A 9,224-nucleotide genomic window follows, 5' to 3' on the forward strand; every position below is an offset into this window, starting at 1 on the left:
GGGTAAGTGGATGGTCGGAGACGGGAAAGGTGGCCAGACGGTGTGTCGGTAGGTGGGTGGACAGATGGATGGGTGGGTGGACGGGTGTGTGTGTGTGCACGCGCGTGTATGTGCGTGTGTGCGTGTGTGTGTGCATGTGTGTGTGTGCGCGTGTGTGCGCGTGTGTGTGTGCGCGTGTGTGCGCGTGTGTGTGCATGTGTGTGTGCATTGTGTGTGTGTATGTGCGTGTGTGTGTGTGTGTGTGTGTACGGGTAGGTGGGCTGGCAGTGGGCACGGCAGGGGAGTCCACGGCGAGTGGACAGGCAGAGTGACCGGTGCTGGGCCTGCCGTGGTGCGAAAGCGTGAAGGGCTCTCTACCTTCCTGCGATGGTGGCTCGTTAACATACAGCCCCCCGGGGCCTGCGGCCCCTCTGCCGTGGCCCCCCCAGGACGGTGCTGCGGGAACCAGGGGTGCGCGGGCCCCTCTCAGCCGCGCCGGGCCCGGCACCAGGGCGACGCTCCAGCGCTGCCGAGTGGAGAGCAAACACTCGCTCCGGCCGGTGGATTTGCGGGCGTGTTTGCTTTTCATCTCTGTGTCGCCAGCCTGACATGAGGCTGCCCACGCCGTGTGCAGAATTCTGAGTGGGCGGCTCTGCCCGTGGCGTCCGTGCGGGGTCCGGGGCGCCTGAGGAAGCGGGTCTGAGGGCAGCGCCAGGCTGGGGCGGGGGTCTCAGGCGCCAGAGCCCACCTCTGGGCAGCATGTCGGCGGCGTTGCTGGGGGGGGGAGGTGGGGGAGGGGAGTCCCTGGGCTGGACACTGCGGGGGTTGTGGGGCCCCTCGTTTTCACTTGTGTCCAGGGGGCACTGGGGCGGCCCTCGAAGGGGCGGGGGCTGAGACTCCAGAATGTTCTGGGTTGTTCAGGAAGGGGGGCACCGCCCCAAGGCCCCGACGGGGGGGGCACCCTAAGACCCAGGAGCACAGAGGAGTCGAGAAAGCACAGCCTTGGGAGCGAAGGCGGGAGGTGGCGCCTGCCTTCTCGGTGTCTGAGGAGGTTCCACGGGGCCTCAGGGGGCGGGAGGGCGCGATGGGGGAGGGGAGCGTTTCCAACGCAGCAGACCAGGTCCCCCCCCCCCCCCCCGGCTGGGGACTCGGCCGTGGTGGGGGTCTCTGCTCTGCGCCCGAGACGGGCCAAGGAGAGGACACTAGGAGCCCCCTTCCTGACGTGGAAACTGAGGCACGGGGCGAGGTTGGGGGGCTGGGAAAGGGGCACTGGGTGGCCTTGGAGCCCGGCAGGCGGGTCTTCTTGTCACCATGAGATTCTCGTCATTCAGACACGCCTGAGGCCTGGCCTGTCCCCGCAGCGCCGGAGCCAGCGGGCCACGGCACCAGCTTTGCAGGATTTCATGCAAGTGCCTGGGGGCGGGGACCCTCCTGGGGCTGCGGCCGAGGGTCCCGAGTGCGGGGGCTCCCTCGGCTGTGCCTGCGGCTGCCGCCAACCCAGCCACGCGGGGGTGATTGTCCCCCACTTACAGCTCGACTCATCTGCGAATGTCTGGGGGTGCCTGGGGTCCTGCAGGGTCTTTGGGTCCATCCCCCAGCACTGGTGGAGGGGCAGGAAGGAGGGGAGGGGGAGGCCAGACGGCCTGGACCCACCTGCCTGTCCTTCCTTCCTCCCTCCCTCCCTCCCTCCCTCCCTCCCTCCCTCCCTTCCTTCCTTCCTTCCTTCCTTCCTTCCTTCCTTCCTTCCTTCCTTCCTTCCTTCCTTCCTTCCTCCCTCCCTCCCTCCCGCCCTCCCTCCCTCCCTCCCTTCCTTCCTTCCTTCCTTCCTTCCTTCCTTCCTTCCTTCCTTCCTTCCTTCCTTCCTTCCTTTCTTCCTCCCTCCCTCCCTCCCTCCCTCCCTCCCTTCCTTCTTCCTCCCTCCCTCCCTCCCTCCCTCCCTCCCTCCCTTCCTTCCTTCCTTCCTTCCTTCCTTCCTTCCTCCCTCCCTCCCTCCCTCCCTCCCTCCCTCCCTCCCTCCCTTCCTTCCTTCCTTCCTTCCTTCCTTCCTTCCTTCCTCCCTCCCTCCCTCCCTCCCTCCCTCCCTCCCTTCCTCCCTTCCTTCCTTCCTTCCTTCCTTCCTTCCTTGCTTCCATCTTCCTTTCCATCCTTCCTTCCTTCCTCCTCTCCCTCCCTCCCTCCCTCCCTCCCTTCCTTCCTTCCTTGCTTCCATCTTCCTTTCCATCCTTCCTTCCTTCCTCCTCTCCCTCCCTCCCTCCCTCCCTCCCTCCCTTCCTTCCTTCCTTCCTCCCTTCCTTCCTTCCTTCCTTCCTTCCTTCCTTCCTTCCTTCCTTCCTTCCTTCCTTCCTTCCTTCCTTCCTTCCTTCCTTCCTTCCTTCCTTCCTCCCTTCCTTCCTTCCTTCCCTTTCCTTTCCCGCCTCTCCCAGCTACAATTAACATTCATTCAGGGTCCAGTCTCCACCCTCCTCTTGAAATGGAATTTTTATCTCTTGATTCGTGCTCCAAGATAAACTCGGGCTCGTACCGCGCATGAATAACTGATCGGCGCCCCCCTTGCCAGCCTGGCCCTGCGGTTGACGCCCTGGCAGTTCCCGGCCGCCACCGGCCCCTGGCACAGGCCAGCTCCGAGCCCACCCTGAGATTTACCTCGCGATCCTGCGTCGGGAGTCAGCAGCCCCGGCCCTAGGGTCCGGCACCCCTGCTGGCGGCGGGAGAGCCCGGGGCTACCGCCGCTGCCGCCGGCCCTGGGGTCAGGGCATGAGCCACCTCTGAGCTGCTCCCGACGATGCAGAGGCCGCCCTGGCCCCGAGCTCAGGCCGGCGGAAACGCAGCGTTACTTCAGCAGAGCCCGACGGACTCGCCCGCCCCGCCCCGCAGAGGACCCGACGTCCACGGTCCCTGCGGTGCATGACGGAAGCGGGACCGGCCGAGGCAGGGTGGCCGCAGGGGACAGGCTGGCGGGCGCGACTGTCCTCTCCTCCCGCCAGGGTCTCCGCGTCACTGGCCTCACAGTGCTCACGGCGGGGAGCAGGCGGGTGTCCCCGGCCGGACACACCCAGAGGCCCATGGGCCCGGGTCCCCGAGCTCCCTGCAAGGCCAGCTGGTCCAGGAGTGGACCAGCCACTGCGGTCATGAGGGGCACAGAGGAGACGGTGCTGGTGGCCCCTGGACACGGCCGGTGCCGCCCGCCGGGGTGGGCCTGTGCCCTGCTGGTCACGGTGGCCGTGGGCTGGACCCTGCTGCCCGCGTGCCCCTGGGGCGAGTGCTGAGGCCCAGCTGTGTGTGGCACTCGGGGTGCATGGGTCACACGGGAAGGGTCAGGACTCGGGCGGGGGCCGGCGAGCCCCACGGCTGGCGTGGCCCCTCGGCCCCTCCCCGCAGCGCGAGGCCCAGGCGGGGGAGGGGGGCGCGGAGACCCTCACAGCTCTGCGGGCCGGGCGCCAGCCTCCTCCCTCCCGTGCTTCTGATTCCAGCACAAAGTATACTCTGCAAACTGTGCTCAGGGGGCTGGAGCCGTAGTGCAGCAGGCCGGGCACTTGGCCCTGCAGGCGGCCGACCAGGGTTCGATCCCTGGTGTCCCCTCGGGCACCTGAGCCCTGCCAGCTCTGATTCCTGAGTCAGAACCAGGAGGAACCCAGAGCACTGCCGGGCGTGACCCCCAAACAAACAAACAAACATTTTTTAAAATTAAGATTCTGTGGCTTGGACCAGAGGAACAGTCCAGCAGGGAGTGCGTGTGCCTTGCTGGCCACTGACCCGGGTTCGATCCTGGCATCCCATAGGGTTCCCCGAGCACCACCAGGGGTAATTCCTGAGTGCAGAGTCAGGAGTAACCCCTGAGCATCGCCGGGTGTGACCCAAAAAGCAAGAAATAAATAAGACCAAAATGTATACATTAAAAAAAAAAAAATCCTGGGGCTGGAGCAATAGCACAGCGGGGAGGGCGTTTGCCTTGCACGCGGCCAACCTGGGTTCGATTCCCAGCATCCCATACGGTCCCCTGAGCACCGCCAGGGGGGTGATTCCTGAGTGCAGAGCCAGGAGTGACCCCTGTGCATCGCTGGGTGTGACCCAAAAAGCAAAAAAGCAAACAAACAAAAAAACAATCCTGTGGCTTACAATGCGGGTAATGATGGTTTCCTTGCGCACATCACGGGCATGAAGTTGAAATCTCAGTGACACACGCATCACGAGCACCCCAGCTTGCTCCCAGCACCCCGCCGGCAGGGCCGGGACAGTCTGGGAGGACAGAGCCTCATTCCCGCTGCAGCCGGGATTGCAGTGACACAGTAGCTAGTCTCGGGCTGTGAGCACTTTGCAGGAGCCGCGACTCTGGAGTACCATGAGCACTTTGCAGGAGCACCCTGTCTTTCTAGTCACAGCTAGGGGGTCCCCGCTGCCTGACTTCGAGTCGGTGCTGCTCCGGCCACCTCCTTCAAAGGCCCCTTCCCTCGTAGCCGTGTGGGCCTGGCCTGACCATTTCTGCCCGTCCGCTGCACAGGCACGAGCTCCCGCCCCTGTGCTCCGCCTCCCGTGCCCCCGACCCAGCGCACTCCCCGCGGTCGGCCTCAGTCCTGCTGCTGGGCCGTCACGGCCACCTCCGACTCTCGTGCCGTCGCTGCTTTTCCCTGTTCTCGGCTTCTCTCGGGTCCGAGGGGGAGTCATGGCTTCCCCGGACGGGCCGCTCCTGCTCGCACACGCGGGGCCGCCGAGTCCGCGGCTGGGGAGCCAGGCCGACTCGACTCGGGCAGGCGCCACCCCCAGGATGTCCTCCGTGCTCCGCCCCCCGCACGGCAGAGGCCAGCAGTCCCGGCCCCAGCGCCTGCCTTCCCTCCCGCCTCGTCCCCGTGTTTGCCATCGGCAGGCTCGCGTGTTCTCCCGGGGCCTGCCCGGAGGTGGGGGTGCGTGTCCTGAGTTCTGGGGCTCCGCCCGCCCGTCCCTAGCCCCGCCTCTCGGCCCTGGCTTTCTCTGAGCTTCTGTTACTCCCTCAGAGTTGGGGGGGGCGGGAGAAGGCGGCGGGGGGTGTCTGTTTCCCCCTGGGGTCCGGCTGGGGGCGAAGTCTCCGGGGTGGCCCCTTCTCAGCCACTGCAGGGACACCCCGGGGGCTCTGCCCCCCCAGGGCGCCCCCTGCCTTACTGCACCTGGGGCTGTGGGGGGGTGTTTGCTGAGGGGGGCCCCGGCGAGGCCGCAGCTGCCTCCTTAACTTGGAGGTGAAGCAAAGGTCCTGTGCTCAGCAGAAGTGCTGAGGGGGGAGGTGGGATTGAGGGGTCGAGGCTCGGGTGAGGGCGCTGGGCCCGCAGGGCCTGACGGCGTTTCCCGCTGCACAGAGGCGCCGCCTACACTCCCGGGAGAGAGCGAGTGTCCGGGCCGAGGACGCGGCGCTGTTGGTTTCAGAGCCCCAAAGGCGGGGGGTGTGGCAGGGAGACGTTTGCAGGCTTGACGGGCGCGAAGCGTGTTGTGTTTTACTGTATGATTCCGTGTTCCTTGGACTCTGGCTGGCAGATGTACGCAAGGGGGTTGCATGTACGTGTGTTCTTACGTATAGACATGTATGTACATGTATGAGCTACACGTGCTTTCGTGTGTATATACATGCACTTATGTTTGTGTCCACTGCACACGTGCACGTGTTTGCATGTACATGTATTCACATGTGCACGTGCACATGACATGTGCCCAGGTGTCTGTGTATGAGTGTACATGCAGGTAAGTGCATATGTAGGTGTGTGTGTGCACATGTGTACTTGTGCATGTGTGTATATATACACGTGCATGCATGCACGTGTGATCTGAGGTGTTTCTCCTCCACTCTTTTTTTTTTTTTTTTTTGCTTTTTGGGTCACACCCGGCGATGCTCAGGGGTCACTCCTGGCTCTGCACTCAGGAATTACTCCTGGCGGTGCTCAGGGGACCCTATGGGGTGCTGGGAATCGAACCCAGGTCGGCCGCGTGCACAGCAAAGGCCCTCCCCGCTGTGCTGTGGCTCCAGCCCCTCTCCTCCACTCCTGAGTCACATCCATGAGAGAAAACGTGGAGGTGGGTCCCTAATGTCAGCCAGCCGACGTACCCGAGCCAGCGCCGGGCCCTGAGGAGGTAGCGGGTCCGAGATAGCCGGCAAGGAGGGGGAGGGGAGACGGCCGTGAGCCCGCTGGCGTTGGCCAGGCCCCCTGGCCCCTCCGCGTCTCCAGTGGGCACAGTCTCCTGCCGCCCGCACGCCTGCACGCCCGGCGGGATGGGGCCGTCCCAGCGAGGGCTGGGGGCTCAGGCTCTGTCGCGGCCACAGGGGCGGCGAGGGACAGGGCACCACTGCCCCTGAAGTCACTTTCCTGAGGAGAAAAGTGGCTGTTTCTGAGTTTTGTGGATGCTCTGCCCCCCCCCCCGCCGCCCCCGTTCCCGGGAGACGCAGCCGCCATCGGGCCCCGACCTGCCCGGCGGGCACGTCCAGAGGAGCGAAACAGCATCTCCTGCTGCTGCTTTGAATCAGTCGACTCGGACGCTTGCGGGGGGTGCGGGGGGGACCTTCACAGAAATGTCCCCCAAATCTCCCCAGTCTCCCAAGGCCTCCAGCGTCACCCGGGAACGAACCCCAGGCTCTGTTTATTAACCTTGTTGACGGACCCCCAGCCAGGCAGGGGCGACTTCGGGACACCTGGGGCCCAGAGGAATTGCCTGGTTCTGCCACTGCTCTGCGGCCGCCAGCTCCTGGGAGGGGCCGAGGGGACGGGCATGCTGGCCACGGCCACTGTGGCCCCCAAGAAGCCCCTGGACTTTGCAGAGTCCGGTGCAGGCTTCTGAGACTGGCCGTGCCTCAGTTGTCTCCCGGGTGTTGCTGAGCCCAGAGTCCAAGGTCACGAAGTTCACCACACAGGAAGGGTAAAACATCACGAAAAGCAGACGGAGCTTGTGGCAAGAGTCAACATGTATGAAATTTATTAGCTACATAGGTGGGGTGGGGGGCGGGGAGGTGGGGGAGGGGGGAGGTATACTGTGATTCTTGGTGGTGGAATATGGGCACTGGTGAAGGGACGGGTGTTTGAGCATTGTGTAACTGAGACTTAAACCTGAAAACTTTGTAACTTTCCACATGGTGATTCAATAAAAAAATTAATTAAATTAAAATAAACAAAGAGTCAACATGTATGCGTGATGATCTGTGTCAAAGTAGGATCGAAGACACGTACCTCAAGATAGTCATGGACTAATAGAATGAACCCCGCAACAAATGTTCCATCAGTGGGAGAAGCTGAAATCCTTCCCACGGAGGCCAGACACGTGGTGGAATGTCACTCTCCCCAAGGCTCCTCAGTGTGGTTTGGGATATCCTTGTCACAGCAGTCAGGAAAGAAGAAGAAACCAAAAGCATCCAAATCGGAAGAGATGAAGTTAAACTTCCACCATTCGCAGATGACATGATAATGTACCCCGAGGACTCCACTGAAAACTCTCAGAAACAACAAACCAACATAGCAATGTAGCAAGCGGCAACATTTGTCCACGGAAATATTGCATTTCTATCTCCAAAAGATGAGCTAGAAGAGAAAGAAAGAAAGACAACTCCACTGAAAATTGTGTTCCCATAATGCCCCCAAAGTGAAGCCATGAATAATCCTCTCCATTGCCCTTCTGGAAGATGTGATAGATCCATCGGGACGTCGGAGGGCAGTCATCTTGGTCATGTAGTTGGCGAAGGACAGGCGGGTGTTGCAAATACTTTTCCCGGCTTCTGCCACATCGGCCAACACTGCTGCTCTTCTCTCTTTGAGGTCTTCATTTATCGCTTCTCTGCATAGCTTTGCGAGCTTGGACGTTAGCTTGTGGTTGCCTGAGGCTTGTGCCAAACCACGTTGGCGAATGAGCTCAAGAGTTTCCCAAGACAGGTGTCTGTTTGTGGCTTTCCCACTCTTGGCATTCCTCACACAGTCATGGAGGTGCTGAACCAGTCGATCGTATTCCTTGTCGATGTTGTTAATGACAGCATCTTCCCACGTTGCTGCAATAGTGCCAAAGAGCTCCCAGTTGGTGGTCATTCTGGGAGTTCTCTTCTTAAATTTAAGCTTTGCAGACCTTTCTCCCAGCACTGTGAAGTAGAATTTTGCACGAAGGAGATGGTGGTCTGATCCTGTTTGGAATTTTGGGACAACAGTGACATCAGTGAGGCAAAACCTTCAATTGAATATAATGTGGTCAATTTCATTGTGGAACTGTCCACCGGGAGACTCCCATGTCCAATGTTTAGATTCGGCCTTCTGGAACTGTGAGTTACCATGGATGGTCTTTGTCGACATGATGAACTCAGATAGTCTCTCACCCTGTTTATTCCATTCTAGGTCATGGGTCCTGATGTGGAGTTCTTCAGGTGACCTTCTCGGTCCTATCTTGGCATTAAAATCACCAACAATGATCATGTAGAAGGTGTAGTCTTCTTTATAGAACCTCTCCAGCTCCATGTAGAACCTCTCAATTTCTTCTTCATCGTAGTTGGATGTTGGTGCATAGATGACGAAGATAGAAACTGCTGGCAGTGAGCCACATCTATTCAAGCATAATCATCTGATTCGGGTTGTTAGGCATTCGAATGAATCAATGCTCATGGCCAAATTTATGTTGACAAGGACACCAACACCACTAACACCTCTATTGTCGCATGTTCCGAGGAACAGTTCTTCTCCAGTGTCGAAAATGGTGTGATGTGATTGGTGCCTTCTCATTTTGGTCAGACCAGTGATGTAGTACTTGATCTTCTGTGCTTGCACCATCAGGTCCTGGATGGATGCTTCCGATGCCAGCGTATGTGCATTGAAAGTACAGACAGTCATTTTAGTCCTTCTTCGTTTTGGCAGTCTAATTCGTCCCTGAGATCTTATCAGCCTCTCCTTGCTCATCCTTCTTAATGCTGCCATATTGGAGGCTCTTTCAGTGTCAGGCGAATGAGGTCCATTGTTGTTACTGTTTTTAGCATATTGAATATGCCACGGGTAGCTTGCCAGGCTCTGCCATGCGGGCGGGATACTCTCGGTAGCTTGCAGGGCTCTCCGAGAGGGATGGAGGCTTTTAGAGCGGCCTCTAATCACCCTTCACTACTTCTACTCAGATCTCTTCGACAGCCACGTCCACCTGCCCACATACCAAATTCCGCAGGATGGATATGTCGTTCCCAACATTCTCCCTTCCGAAATCCGACATGCCATTTTGTTGGTAAAGACACATACAGCACCTGGTCCAGACAAGGTCAGACCCGAACACCTGAT

General features: G+C 60.2%; 1 pseudogene; it reads right to left on the reverse strand.

The window, feature by feature from the left end:
* Nucleotides 1–7,580: 7,580 nt before the first annotated feature.
* LOC129404798 (uncharacterized) lies at nt 7,581–8,914 on the reverse strand (annotated as a pseudogene).
* Nucleotides 8,915–9,224: the final 310 nt, after the last annotated feature.

The sequence above is a fragment of the Sorex araneus genome, chromosome 5, assembly GCF_027595985.1.
Source record: "Sorex araneus isolate mSorAra2 chromosome 5, mSorAra2.pri, whole genome shotgun sequence".
NCBI classification, from domain to species: Eukaryota; Metazoa; Chordata; class Mammalia; order Eulipotyphla; family Soricidae; genus Sorex; species Sorex araneus.